The sequence below is a fragment of the Typopeltis vanoorti genome, chromosome 8 (assembly GCF_054136105.1).
Source record: "Typopeltis vanoorti isolate ZY-2024b chromosome 8, IOZ_Tvanoo_1.0, whole genome shotgun sequence".
Classification (NCBI taxonomy): domain Eukaryota; kingdom Metazoa; phylum Arthropoda; class Arachnida; order Uropygi; family Thelyphonidae; genus Typopeltis; species Typopeltis vanoorti.
In genome coordinates, this window is record NC_143556.1 from 1,923,276 (window position 1) to 1,938,270 (window position 14,995).

Here is a 14,995-nt window from a genome sequence, read left to right on the forward strand (position 1 = left end):
TCTCTTTTGAGCAGTTCCATTTACCCCTCAAATGCATTCTACACATCAACAAACCTTTTTTTTTTCATTTTTATTTATTTTTATTTTTTTAATGTTGTATCCGTTTACAAGAGGTTGGTTGGTCAACCTATAGTACATTAGTACTGTGTATAGGTAGTGGGTTGGGAAAGGAGGAACTTGTTTACATTTGATTTAAATGACTGTAAATTGTATTCCTTGGGAAACACAGTAGGTGGGAGACTGTTCCACAGTGCAGCAGTTGCAGGGATGAAGGAGGAGGAAAAGAAACTTGTTCTGTTTGTTTTTAGGTGTACTGTGGAGAGATGTTGAGCAGCAGCTGCACGTGTTCCAACGAGCTTAGTACTGAATGGAGGAATTATTGATGTTATTTCAGATGAGCATTTCCCATGGAAATATTTGTAGAATATACATACTGCAGAAACCAAATGTCAGTGTGAAAGTGGGGGGGTGGGGAGAGTTGGTAAGAGATGGGTCATTAATAAGTCTAATTGCTCTCCTTTGTATTGAGTCAAGTATTTTGATGCCCGCACGGTTAGCCTAGCGGCTTTGTGCTTCGCAACCATATGCCTGGGGAAGGAGTATCCTACATTCGATTCCCATCAATGACATGAGGAGCTCAAGGATCTTCCTCAGCCATAGCCAAGTTAGCCGGTCTTGGGCATGGACAGCAGGATTTTTTCTGCCAGTTTATATGGTATTTTTTCATCCCGCAAGCAAGCAAACTGGCCTGAAGACACACACGGATTACAGTCAGGAATACTGACCCAGCCATAAGTCTGATTCGTCAGCCTATGCCGGTTCCGGAGCCCGGATAAAATTTGGGGGGACTAGATGGTACCGTGAACTCCCGTAAAAGGGGGGAACGCTGTATCATCACACGGAATTTATTTATTTAAGTATTTTGATTTTACACAAATCCGTTGGGTGAATTTGTGATTTGTATAATGTTAACAGCTGTTCAGGGATGAACAAAAGAGCGTCTTGAGCGAAAGAGAAATCCTAGTTTTTTTGAAGCTGAGGATGCAATGGTTGTGACGTGTTTATGCCAGGAGAAGTTTGATGTGAGGATAATTCCAAGTAAAGAGATCTCAAACTGTCTGGAAATTTAGGTATCATCAAAAAGGATACTGGAAAAAAAATGTTTCTTTTTTATAGGAAATAGGACAGAACTGGGTTTTATTAACATTGAAATTGATGAGGTTATCCAAAACCCCGGAATTGAGGGTGGTGGTGGTTGATGTTCTGTAGGTTGACGTGAGTTATGTAGGGTAAGGTTTATCAAATGAAAGTGAGGAGTGTAGTGTGCTGTCATCTGCAAAACTTTGTATTGGGTTGGAGGTCAACTGAAGTAGATCATTGATATATAAAGCAGGAAGAGGGTTGGTGAGAGGGCAGAACCTTGTGGAACCCCAGGAATTAATTGAATGGTGAGAAGATAGGGAGCCATCCATCTTCACACACAGTGTGCATCCAGACAGAAAGCTGGCAATCCAACTACAGAAATCCTGTGTCAGACCAAATGATATGATGGTAGTTTGCTTAGTAAGCCTTTTTGCCAGACCCAGTCAAAGGCGTTGGAGATATCAAGTGCAACCACTTGAGATTTGCCAAGCTTCTCCATAGTATTTGTCCAGAGATGGGTAACATATGTGAGCAGATCTCCTATTGATTGGCAGCGATGGAATCCATATTGGCAGTCATTTATTAGGTGGGTGTCTTCAAGGTAGTGTAGGAGTTGGAAATTGATGATTTTTTTCATTATGTTTGACAGGACTGAGGTAAGCGAGATAGGGATGGTAGTTGGACAGCTGTGACTTGTCACCCTTCTTGAGATATAGACCAATTTCCAGTTTGTGGGATAGATTCCAGTGGAGTAAGAAAGCATATATAGGTGACATAGGATAGGAGTCAGTTCTGGTGTGCAAACTTTCAGGACATTTGGGGGAATGCCATCAGGGCCAGGAGACTTTTTTTTGTGTCTAATTTGGACAGTATTTTTCTGATCTCATCATGGCAAAAGGATATAGGGAGCATTTTATGTTGGGTACCTGGAATGGTTGGGGGACATTTACCATCGTCAGTTATGCAAGCATTGGAAGCAAAGTGTGAAGCCAGAAGATTGGCTTTTTCTGTGGGTGATGATGCAATAGAACCATCTGGGTATGATAAGGGTGGGAATAGTGTTGGGCAGAAGTTACGACCAATTTCTTTGGTGTGGGACCAAAAGGCTTGGCTGACATTTGGACAGGCTGCTAGTTTCCTGCTTTTTGCTCTTTTGAACTCTGTTTTGGAAGCACTGATTGTTTCTTTGCATCTATTTTGGGCTTTGATATAAGCTCTAAAGGAGGATGAGGCTCTTGATTTCAGCCAGTTATGGTATGTCTGGTGTTTCATCTGTACAGCCTTGGCACATCTTTTGGAGAACCAAGGTTTAGTTAGGGAATGGCAGTTCAGAGTACTGTGTGTGGAATGTATGTTTCCATGCCGGTGATGATTACTTTGGTAATAAGTTCGGTGCATATGTTTGGGTTGGAAGGCTGGAAGCAATAGTCCAACCATGGAAATGTGGTGGCATAGAAGTTGCAGAGGCTGTCCTGCTTGGCACTGCTATAATGCCAAACTACTCTTATATGGGAGTGTCTGTGTAAGTGTTGTTGCATGGGGAAGGAGATAAGCACTAGATTGAGATGAATTACCCAGGGGGCTCACTACTTTCACTGTGTATTTGGGGGAATGCCATCAGGGCCAGGAGACTTTTTTGTCTAATTTGGACAGTATTGTTCTGATCTCATCCTGGCAAAAAGGATATAGGGGTATTGTATGTTTGGGTGCCTGGAATGGTTGGGGGACATTTACCATCGTCAGTTATGGAAGCAAAGTGTGAAGCCAGAAGAATGGAAATGTGGTGTAAATGTATTTGGAGGGGTCATTGGTGAAGAAGAGATCTAGGGTGTTTGGAGAGTGGTTTAGGTTATCTGGTATTCTGGTTGGCATTTGACAAGTTGTGTGAGATCGTTAGTAATGCCAAATGGTTCAGCATCTCCCTGCAAGATCTGTACAACTGGAGGAGGAAAGCCAGCTAGTGTTGTGGACATTCAAATCTCCTAGGAGGATGATTTCACTGTTGGAAAGGTGAGATTAGAGAAAATCAATTTTTAAGGAGAGGAAATTAAAGAGCTCAGAGTGGTTGGTTGTGTTGGGGGAGTGATAGAGATAGCAAATGAATTTGACTGAGTGGGGAAGGGATATTTTCAACCAAAGAAGGTCAAAGTTGGGTGATTCTAGGTTGGGTGCTCTCTGGCAAGGTATGTCAGAGCAGATGTATGTGCAGACACCACCCTTGGAATAAAAGGTGTCAAAGAGTGAGTAGTTTCGAAGGTTGAGATAAATGGTGTTGGGGGAGGGGGGACTTGAGTTTCTGCCAGAAACAGTAGGTGGGTTTTAGTAGGCTGAAGGTGATAGTGGACACTATTAAGGTTGGAGTTTAGGCCATGGATCTTGGTGAAGTGGATAAGTAGTGTTTTCTGAGTCATATGTTTGACTGCAAGGGTCTTGCACATTTCCTATGCAGTGCCTGCATACTGGTCTCCATGGTGGCTGCTAGTGGCATCACTTGGCTTTTGCACCAGTTTAACTTGTCTGTAGTCAATGATCCAACTGTTGTCATCATTTTGACATTTTTTTTTGAAGCTGGCATCTTTGTTCCGTTTGTGCAAATGATAAATCTGGTCGAGCACGTATGTGCAATTAGGGACAAGTGTCTTTGAACTTGTTGTCGATCACTGTTATTAGTTTTGATGTTTGTCGGCGTGTCGCAAGTCACTTTTACTAGGAGTGGAAAGTTCATTCCTTCCTTTCTTTTATTTATAGGCCCGAAATGATGGCTCCCGATGATATTCTTAGAATCGATGTTGCATTCTTCAGCTAGTTTGTTGATGTCCTCTTTTAATGATTTTCTGTTTTCCAGTGGAAAGTTCAAAATGACGGCATTGAATTTTTTTGTTTTTGGCCTCCATCAAGTCGTTTACCATTGATGTGATTAGCTCGTTGAGTTCATTTGCAGGCAAAGTTGAGCTTGCGTTGCGCTGGACCCTTTTTTCTTCCCACAGCTCTGCTAGCATACCATTCATGATTTTTGCTCACCATCTCAACTCATTGTCGTACCTGGGCAACTCACCATTTACTCTTCCTACTACACTCTTTTCTTTCACACTCATCCATAATCTCTTGATATTCATCCATCCTACATTCTCCTTATGCTCAAAAGTCATCCATTCCTACCACAACCCCCCCTTGCACACTTACTTTTCCTATCCAAAGCATTAATCACCCTCTTCATTCTTCCTCCTGGAAAACAGACCTTGTTCATCCTGTCATCCACCATGCATTTTATAACAGAATCTCCACATAGCACTACTCTTGAGTCATTTGTCACTTCTTTTTTCTCCACACTCTCTCTTTTGTTTTACTTTTTTTGCACTATTCTGTTTGTATCCACCAAACATCTAATCTCATTTTGCATATTATTATTATTATTATTACGTGAGAACTACAGGGAGTCCAAGGGCTCATCGTGGGAGGGCACTCTACTTTGCTAAATACATCTCATCCTCTCCACTTCTATGACACTACAACCATCGATATCATCAATCACCCATCATCACCAACAACGGTATTTTTTGTTTGTAAATTGTGTGTGTTCTGAAGGCTGAATTATCTATATGTGGATGATGCACATCCACTCTCACAATCAGGTCTGCTTTTGAATTTTAAGTCACTTTTGTATTCACAGTCACATTCCTATATTCATATTCTCACAATTATCCTTCTAGCTGATAACATTCTCAGTCTTCTGTCCAACATTGCCTTCCACCTTTTGTCTAATATTCACTTCTTGTTCTCGACTTTCATTTAAATCACCAGAGTCCATTAAAAATCATACTTTCTTCACACCCAAGGCATGTCACTTCTCTTTCAATTTCTCAATAGACACATCTTCCATATTTCCCCATGCATTTACACTCCCAACAAAAAAACATTTTGAAAAATCTACACTGCTCACCACATCTGATTTTTCAATGCATGTCTGATTGTTGTAGTTCTACTGCCATTTCAACTTTGTTAACTGTAACTGTATTACACAAAATTTACTATAAAACCTACTAACAACATGATAGTTATCATACCTTCAGTCTCAGTATCACTAATAAATAAATTTTTAGTGAAATGATAGGTTTTGAAAATATTAAAAAAAAATAAAATTTCTTTCTCCATTGATTCTACCAGCCATCTTCTACAGATCATCATCATCATCATCATACATATCAAGGATTTAGGCCTAGTATGGCCTGTTCGCCTTAGAAGTCATTGTTGAATCATTTAAGAGGACGTCCTGGTTTTCTTTTTCCTAATGGCTTGTACTTTAAGGCTTGTTTTGGTAATCTTTCTGTTTTCATTCTTTGAACGTGTTCCATCCATCTATGTTTATATTTTTTAATTTTTTCAATTACTGGTTCTTGGTTTAATTCTTTCATAATATCTTCATTTCTTTTGTGATCAAATAGGGTATACTTTGCAGTTTTTCTCATAAACTTCATTTCTGCTGTTGTTAATCTTTGTAATTTGCAATTTTTACGTTTATATCTTTTTCATTTTCATAAGTGATCATACATCCTAGGTAGTTAAATGAATTCACCTGTTCTAAGATCTTGTTATCTAATACTATTTTAGTTCTTGCTGGATCTTGTCCTTTAAAGGCCATAGTTTTTTATTTTTCCATTGATATTATCATACCATAATCTTTGGATATCTCATTTAGATTTAAAATAGCTTTCTGTAAGTTATCTTCAGAATTTGTAATTATTATTTGGTCATCTGCAAAGAGGAGAGTGTTTAAGTTAACTGTAGGTGAAACTTTAATTCCTTGATGTAAATTTTTACTCCATTTTATTATTATTTCATTTAAGTAGATATTAAAAAGAGTTGTTGAGAGGGGACATCCCTGTCGGACCCCTTGGTTTATCTCTCTTGTATATGATAGCTCATGATTTAATCTTATTTGTATTTGATTATTTTCATATATACTTGTGACAGCTTTTAGGATATTATTTGGTATTTGTCTTTCTTTTAATATGTTAAATAATATGTTTCTTTTAACTTTGTCAAATGCTTTATCAAAGTCAATAAATGCAATATGTGTTTCTAAATTATATTCTTCTACAGATGACACACATTATCATCTCCAACTATTATTATGTGAGCATTAGCATTGAATCTGAAGACTCATCATGGGATGCCCGCTAACTACATAATTAGTACCACACAGTACCAATTATGTAGTACTGACAATGTCATTGATATAAAGATTAAATAATAAAGGTCCCAGTACTGAGCTCTGTGGGACCCCACTTGTTAAACCTTACATATTGCAATATTGAACTTTCATCCCCAATCATGTGCCCATTCACTCAATATATTACCTTCTGCCTCCTTGATACTGCTCCCCCATACATAACTCTCTGATACTTGGCTATCTGACAGGTATATCCAGTTAACTAACCTGACATCTAGTCGTGTGTGATGCAACTTAAATATCAGCTTATCATGTGGTACCCTGTCAAATGCCTTTATAAAATCCTAAAAAAAATTTCAGAATGTCTTTCCCTCATCAACCATTATTGTCATTTTATTATAAAAGACAATCATATTATTAAAGCAAGAACACCCATTAACAAATCCATGTTGACTCTCACAGATAACATTACCTTCATCTGTCCAACACTGTATATGGTCCCTCATTAATTTCTCCAAGATCTTAACAACTACTGATGAAACACAAACTGGTCTCTAATTTGACACTTACAGTCTGCTACCACCGTTATGCAATGGCACTATCTTACCCTCCTTCCACTCCTTGGGTACCCTTTCTGTTACTAGACTTTCAATGAAAAGCCAATATCATCCACTTAATCATCTCAGAGTTTATAAAATTCTGTGCTGATGCAGCTTTTGTTATTATGGGAAGACTAGTCATTCTGTTCAGATTCATCTAGAACAGCGGTTCCCAACCTTTTTTCACTTGTGTATTCCTTTTAAACCCATTTCTATAAATTGTACCCCTTGTTTTTAAAGTAGCTGTTTTTAAATACTGACACTTTTGTTCAGTGCCTATCTTAATGTAAAATAGTGGAAATGAGATAATGAGTTTGGAAAGGAAAGTTACTACACTATATGTCTACAGATGTATGCGTACCCCCGGTTGGGAACTGATGATCTAGAAGAACACCAAAGTTATATCCTGCTTCATGATTCTGATAAGTGCAGTTTATCCAGCCATGCTTTATCTACTAGGCACAGAGTTCATTAGGATAAACTAAAGCTTTACACAGAAGTTATTTTTTTACTTGAAAGATTATATAAAGAAATATGTGAAGCCCATATCCATAGACAAGATTCTTAACAAAAATGACTTATTTAAACTTTCCCAATTTTGGGAAGTCATCTAGAGCAATACTCCTCATTCCTGTTTCTGATGATTTATTATTTTTTAGAAATTTATTTTTCTGAATTCTAATAGTTATAAAGGAGTATTCACCTGCAATTTATAGCATACATTGTCACATGTGTACTTAAATTTATTATTATTATTATTATTATTATTATTATTATTATCGTTATTATTATTATTGTTATTATTATTATTATTATTATCCCAAGACCCCCATGGAGCCAAAAACATCTAGAAGGTCCTTATGTCATACACACAGCTCATCATACTGCACCTTAAACATTGAAATTCTCTGCAGACACCACACTCTCAGGAAAGGCATTCCAATCATTCAAAACTCTGCATGAAAAAAACCTGTTTCTCACTCCCCTGCTCACACCCTCCTTATACAGTTCCAGGTTCTCCCATGATCTCTGACTGTTTTCTATAAAACCTCTCCAACATTAATCCTACAACGATCCCCCTTACTAACTTATAGGCCTCTAGCATATCACCCCTCTTCCTCTTATCAGCTAGACTGTAAATTGCATCTTCTCAATCTTTCTTCATAATCAACATTCCAGAAATCAGAAACTACCCTAGTCTGTTTGCCTTCGATCCTTTCCAACATTTCTTCATCCTTTTGAAAACGAGGTGACCAAATCTGTGCACAGTAGTCCATGTGTGGCCTAATAAGAGCCTTATAAAATGGAAAAAGAATCTCCTTACTTCTACAAGTCAATGTCTTGCACATCATTCCCAGAATTCTTTGTTTTGTCTTCATTTGGCAATGTGTCCCATAAATTTGAGATTCTTATCCACTATAACCCCAAGATCTCTTATTTACTTTACCTCCAACAATATATTATCCCCATAAAGCGTAAATTCTATATCCCATCTTTGGTTCCCAAATTTTAAAACCTTACATATTGCGATATTGAACTTGCATCCCCATTCATGTGCCCATTCACTCAATATATTGAGTGAATGGGCAAAATTGGTTGATAGGTGGAAAAGAGGGAATATGATAAAAGTATAAGTTAATACAGACAATGCATTCCATTCACCAATGACTCTACACCCTGTTGCTCACTGCTCTGCTCACATCCTCTTTAAATAATTTCCAGGGATGGACTCTTGTTCTAACCCCTCTCTCCCATTCTATGAAAAATCTCTTGCATGTCAACCCAATAACAACCCCTGACTAATTGATATGTCTAGATCATATTCCCATCCCTCCTTCTCGTATTCATGAGACTTTGCAATTCACATTCTCTCAATCCTCATATTCCATATTCCAAAGATGATTGACCACTTTCGGGAAACTTCTCTGGACACTTTTTAACATATCCTCATAACAATGCAAACCCAGAAACCAAATCTGTGCACAACACTTCATGTGAGACTCCTGATCAAGGCCTTATACCATGGCTTCATAACCTCTTTATTTCTGCATGTCAGGGTCCTGGGCATCATTGTCATTATCTGATCTTCACAACTTGTGCATTGTGGCCCATGAATTTCATCCTTGTCCACTATCACTCCCAGATCTCTCATTTCCTCTACCTCCTTTAAAGTTTTCTCACCAGTATACTTTGCATCCCATAGTTGCTTACCAAATTTCAAAACCTTATGCTTTGCAACATCAAAGTGACAATTAGCCCCATTCATGCAATCTATTGAAGTTCTTCTGTAAGGCCATAACATCTGCTTGACTCTTCATTGCTCTCCACAATTTTTCATCATCTGCAAACAGCTGCATATCACCAGTTAAACCCATCCCAATATCATTAATATACAAACTGAACAACAATTGTCACAATGCACACCCCTGCAGCACACCACTAGTGAATTTCATCATTCGGGATACTGCACTCCCATATACAAGTTTTTGATACCAGTCACTGATCCAACTCAGAAGTCTTTTATCAAATCTCATCAGTTTTAATTTATTTAACAGCTTGTGTATCCTGTGTATATAGGCAGTCTATCAAAAACTTTTGCAAAATCGAAGTATCTCCCCTGTTCAAGGTATTTGTAGCCTTGTTACAGTACACAAGAAAGTTAGTAAAACATATATAATAATTTTAGTTTAATCCTTTATCCAAGTGTGAGCAAACAAAGTTTCCGCCTGAAAATATTTTCAGGACTGGGGTAAGATAGTACAACACCAGGCAACTCATAGCAAAGGTGGACCAATCTAACATCACTCTTATCTCAGTATCTCCCATAATGCAAAACACATCTCCTTGCGGATATGTATAATGTTATGCATTAAGGGAAGGGCCACCACCCAGACTAGTTTCGACCTTTATTGAGGTCTCTTCAGTGGGAGCTAGGCCCAGAAGAGAGATACCAGGCAGAAGCAATGGCAAGGTCATCTGTTGATAACCACATAGAATACTGCTGTTATCATTCAATTTCTGTATCCAACTTCTCACCAATCTGTCTAGTACCTTCACCACAACTCTAGATATATGAATTGGCCTATAATTTGAAGCTACAGTGCTATCGCCATCCTTTATGCAGTGGAAAAATTTTACTTTCTTTCCACTCCCTTGGAATCTGTGCTGTTGTAAGACTCTTATTAAACAGGCATGCCAATGTTACCAATTCCTTTAAGACACGTGATTAAATGTCATCAAATCCTATTGCCTTATTGACATTATGGTTATTTATTTCCTCAAATATCTCCTACTCACTCACAATTAAGCCATCCTCTCCTATGTCCTCTATACATAATTTCCTCATGATTCCACCCTAATCAGGATGAAACACCCTTATAAATTGATCACTGTATACCTCAATAATGTCTAATGCAGCAATTACCATTCTACTATTTTCAACCATTAACATCATGTTACCATGATCACTCTTTCTTCCTTGCCACATATCTAAAAAACTCTCTAAGGTTTTTCTTTTCCTGATTTGCCAATTTCTGCTCATACTGCACTTTTGTTTTCCGTACTTACCGACTCACTCTCCTGGCGAGTCTGTTAGTACGGTTCTTTATAATTATTATTATTATCAACACCTGACCTCCATGGAGTCATAGACTCATCGTGGGAGGTACTCACTATTGCATACAATGCTTATCCAACCTCTTCTTAAACTGATTTAATATGTCCACATTCACAACAACAATCAGGCAATGCATTCCACTCACCAACCACTCTCCATGCAAAGAACCCGCTTTTCACTCCTTTGCTCACACTCTCCTTATACAGTTTCCAGCAAGGACCTCTTGTTCTACTTTCCTCTCCAATTCTATGAAAAATCTCTTCCATATCTAGCTGATAACAACCCCTGACCAGTTTATATGTCTCAATCATATCCCCCCCCCCTCTCTCTTCCTCCTATTAACGAGGCTCCGCAACTTACATTCCCTCAATCTGTTCTCGTGCTCCACATTCCGAAGACCACTGACTACCTTTGTGAATCTTCTCTGTACCCTTTCCAACATATCCTCATCACCATGAAAATCTGGCGACCAAATCTGTTCCACAATAATCCATATGATGCCTGATCAAGGCCTTATATAATGGAATCATAACCTATCTATTTCTGCATGTCAGGGTTCTCCACATCATTGCCATTATTCAATGTGATGTCTTCACAACTTGTGCAATGTGGCCCCTGAATTTCAGGTCCTTCTCCACCATCACACCAAGATCTGTCATCTCCTCTACTTCTGTTAAAATTTCCCCACCAAGTGTATACTTGACATCCCATCTTTGCTTACCAAATCTCAAAACATTACACTTGACATCATTGAACTGACAGTTTCACTTACCTGCCCATTCATGCAATCTATTCAAGTTCTCTTGTAAGGCATTAACATTGGCCTGATTGTGCATTGCTCTCTACAGTTTGCATCATCTGCAAACAGCTGGCTATCACTAGTTAAACCCAACCCAATATCATTAAAATACAAATTGAACAACAATGGCCCCAAAACTGGACCACCACTGGTGACTTTTCTCTTTCGAGATACTGCACCCCCATATACAACTTTCTGATACCTATCTGACAGCCAGTCACTGATCCAACACAGAAGTCTGTTATCTAATCCCATCTCTTTCAATTTAATTAAGAGCGTGTCATGTGGTAGTCTATCAAAAGCCTTTGCAAAATCCAAGTATGACACCGTATATGCATATCCTCTGTCCAAGGTATTTATCACCTTGTTATAGTGCATAAGTAAGTTAGTGAAACATGATCTCCCCTTAGCAAACCGATGCTGATAACCACAGAGAATACTGCTGTTATCAACCCATTTCTGTATCCCACTTCTCACCAATCTCTTCAGGACCATCACCACAACTCCAGATATACAGATCGGTCTATAATTTGAAGCTACAGCCTTATCACCACCTTTATGCAGTGGAACAATTTTACCCTCCTTCCACTCCCTTGGAACCTGTGCTGTTGCAAAACTCTTGTTAAACAGGCATGCCAATGCTACTGCCAGTTCCCTGGAACATTCTCTTAAGATGCGTGGTGATATTTCATCAAATCCTATTGCCTTATTAACTTCAAGGTTATTTATTTCCTCAAATATCTCCTGCTCACTCACAATTAAGCAATCCTCTCCTATGACCTCTACACTTAAGTTCCTCATGATTCCACCCTGATCAGGATGAAACACAATTATAAATTGATCACTGAATACCTCAACAATGTCTTCTGCAGTTACCATTCTATCCCTTTCATTCCTTAACTTTATCTTTCCATGATCATTCTTCGTTCCACTTGCCACATATCTAAAAAACTCTCTGCGGTTTTTCTTAGCCTGATTTGCCAATTTCTGCTCATACTCTACTTTTGTTTTCCTTACTAACTGAGTCACTCTCCTGGCTTGCTCTTTATATTCTTCATGTGACTGATTACCATTATTCATCTTGTACTTCCTCCAAAGGACTTTCTTTTTCCAGATTTCATGCTTAAGCTCCACATTCATCCATTTTACACCAACATTATTCAGCCTTTTGGCCTTTGGGATACATTCATACATTGATGCTATTATGTATTTCTTTGTAAGTTTCCATGCAACATTTATTTCCTTACCGCTCAACTCCTCATTCCATCTTATAGCTCGAAGTTGTCTCCTGAGCTTGTCATAATCACCAGTCTTATAATTCCACATATATCATCCTTTCCTCGCAAAAGCCTGCATATGACTAGCCACAACACAAGTGATTATTTCATGATCACTTTTACCAGCTGGAGGAAAATGTGAAATCCCTCTAGCAATTACATCCTCTGATGAAATGATCAGATCTAGAACTCTTGATCATCGCGTGCCTTTCTTTACATGCTGCCTGAGATAATTATCTCTCAAGAACTCGAGAAATTCACTTTCCTTGTTCCCAAATGCTATCTCTTCATTCCACAGTCTATACCACCATAGTTAAAATCACCCATAATAATTACCCTTCCTTTGTTCACTAATCCAAGTTGTTTATACATTTCTTCGTCACCACTTTCCACATTCCCAGGCCTATAGCAACATCCAACTAAATATGTCTTCCTCTCAACCTTCACATTACATCACACTGTCTCAAAACCATTGCCACAATTTCCATCTTTCATGTCCACCTTATGTGGACTTAATTCCCCAGCTATCATCAGCAGCACTCCCCCTTCCCTTCCTGCCCTTTCTATCCTCACAAAAAATAATGTACCCTTCTATTTCTATTCCCGTTACAATATCATCTTCATTCAACCATGTTTTACCTATTCCAATGATTTGGGGGCAAATAAACTCAATCACTGAAACCATTTCATTCCCTTTATTTCTGATACTTCTGGCATTTGTAAACAAACACAACAGTTCATTTTTAGATATATAGCCAGGCTTATCCAAGCCATATGCTAGTTGTGATTTCCCTGCTAATGCCAAAAATTCCTCCCTCTTATTTTGTATGCTTCTTGAATTAGTGTACAAAACCTGCCGATCCCCTTTACTTCTTATACCAGCTTTAGAACTGATATTCATTCTACTAATTTTAGTATTCACAATAGTCCCATGCTGATTTTTATCCACTCTATTTATTAGCCCACTCTCTATACTGTTAATTTTCTGCGAACAATTAATCCCAAATTCACAGCAATTAATGACCTTAATACTATTTACAGCTGACTCTATCACCTGCCTCCCTAGCAAATCCCATTTCCCTGTTTTTGATAATTTACTCTATCCTTTATCAATAAATGTTCTAAATGCCAAGTGCCCAATCCATTTAAGTGCAAACCATCTCTCTTAAAATACTCCTTCCTTTTATCAAACTCATCCCAAACATTCATAAAATGAATATTCAGTTTCATTTCTTTGCAGAAGCTTTTACATAATCTTGACATCATTCCATTTACTATAATTGCTCTTCTGTTTAAATCATCACTATCAAATCTTGGAGCACACTCATGGTCTTTCCACTCTTTGCATTCATTGTTATCATTAAATCTTTCAAAGCCTGTCTCACAGAAAATCTTTCGCTACCTAGATCATTCATACCTATAACTGCAATAATTTCACTCCCTCTATCTTTCTGCAATTTCACAGCCTCAGTTAATCCTTAATCTTTGACTCTGGATAACACACACTAATTACTCTACCATCCTTCACACCCTTAATTATAGAATCCCAATACAACACAATATCTTTTCTGCTCCTTTTTGACTTGGCAACCTTTACCCCCACTGATGCTTGTTTTTTTCCCTGATCTTCTCCCGCATTCTTTTGTATATTGCTCAGCAATCTCTATGTATGTATTTCTGCACTATTCCATGCACACACTCACTTAATCTGTTACTAAATAATCTGTCATTCTTAATCCCCCCCCCCATACTTTCTATTCCATAAAAAACATTAGAACATATTGGAATGCTGAAAGATAAACTATACAATTTGGTCAGATCAAAATTATAAAATATATTACAATCATTTAAAAATGTAAGTTCCTTTGTCTCAGGAGAACTTGCACAACACAGTCTACTCCACATGCTTCTATCAGTGGCATTGGGATATGGCTGTATAAAAAAGGAATGTTTCCAGAGACTGATGGCACCTGACTGTGAAGTCTTGATGATCACTTAAACTTGGGACATTAGACAAACCAGATGTATCATCACATATTACACTAAAACTTCGGTGTTTATACGAGTCAATTAATACAGGCAAAACAGTTGATACATTAGAAGATGTGAAATGGACTGCATTATCTTTCATTGCTACCTTGACATCAGATTCAAGAGATGATACCACAGATATACAAGCTAATAAAGATGTTAAGTCATCTGGATTGACATCCCTAGCAATCACAGAAGAAATGGTTGACTCAAATGACATATCAAAACTAGAAAATAAAGGATTGATGTCATCACTACCCATTTGATAGGCAGGTGAGAATTAACTGTAGCATCAGAAATTGAATGGGACAATACACTGGTATGCACACATTCATCTGAATTGATGAAAGGATTGTTGTC

At 38.0% G+C, this 14,995-nt stretch overlaps 1 protein-coding gene across 4 annotated transcripts in view; it reads right to left on the bottom strand.

Annotated features, from left to right (window-relative positions):
• The window catches only part of LOC150103677 (ras GTPase-activating protein raskol-like), a 770,313-nt gene that overhangs the window by 118,036 nt on the left and 637,282 nt on the right, over positions 1-14,995 (bottom strand). The gene's annotated exons all lie outside the window — the stretch shown is intronic.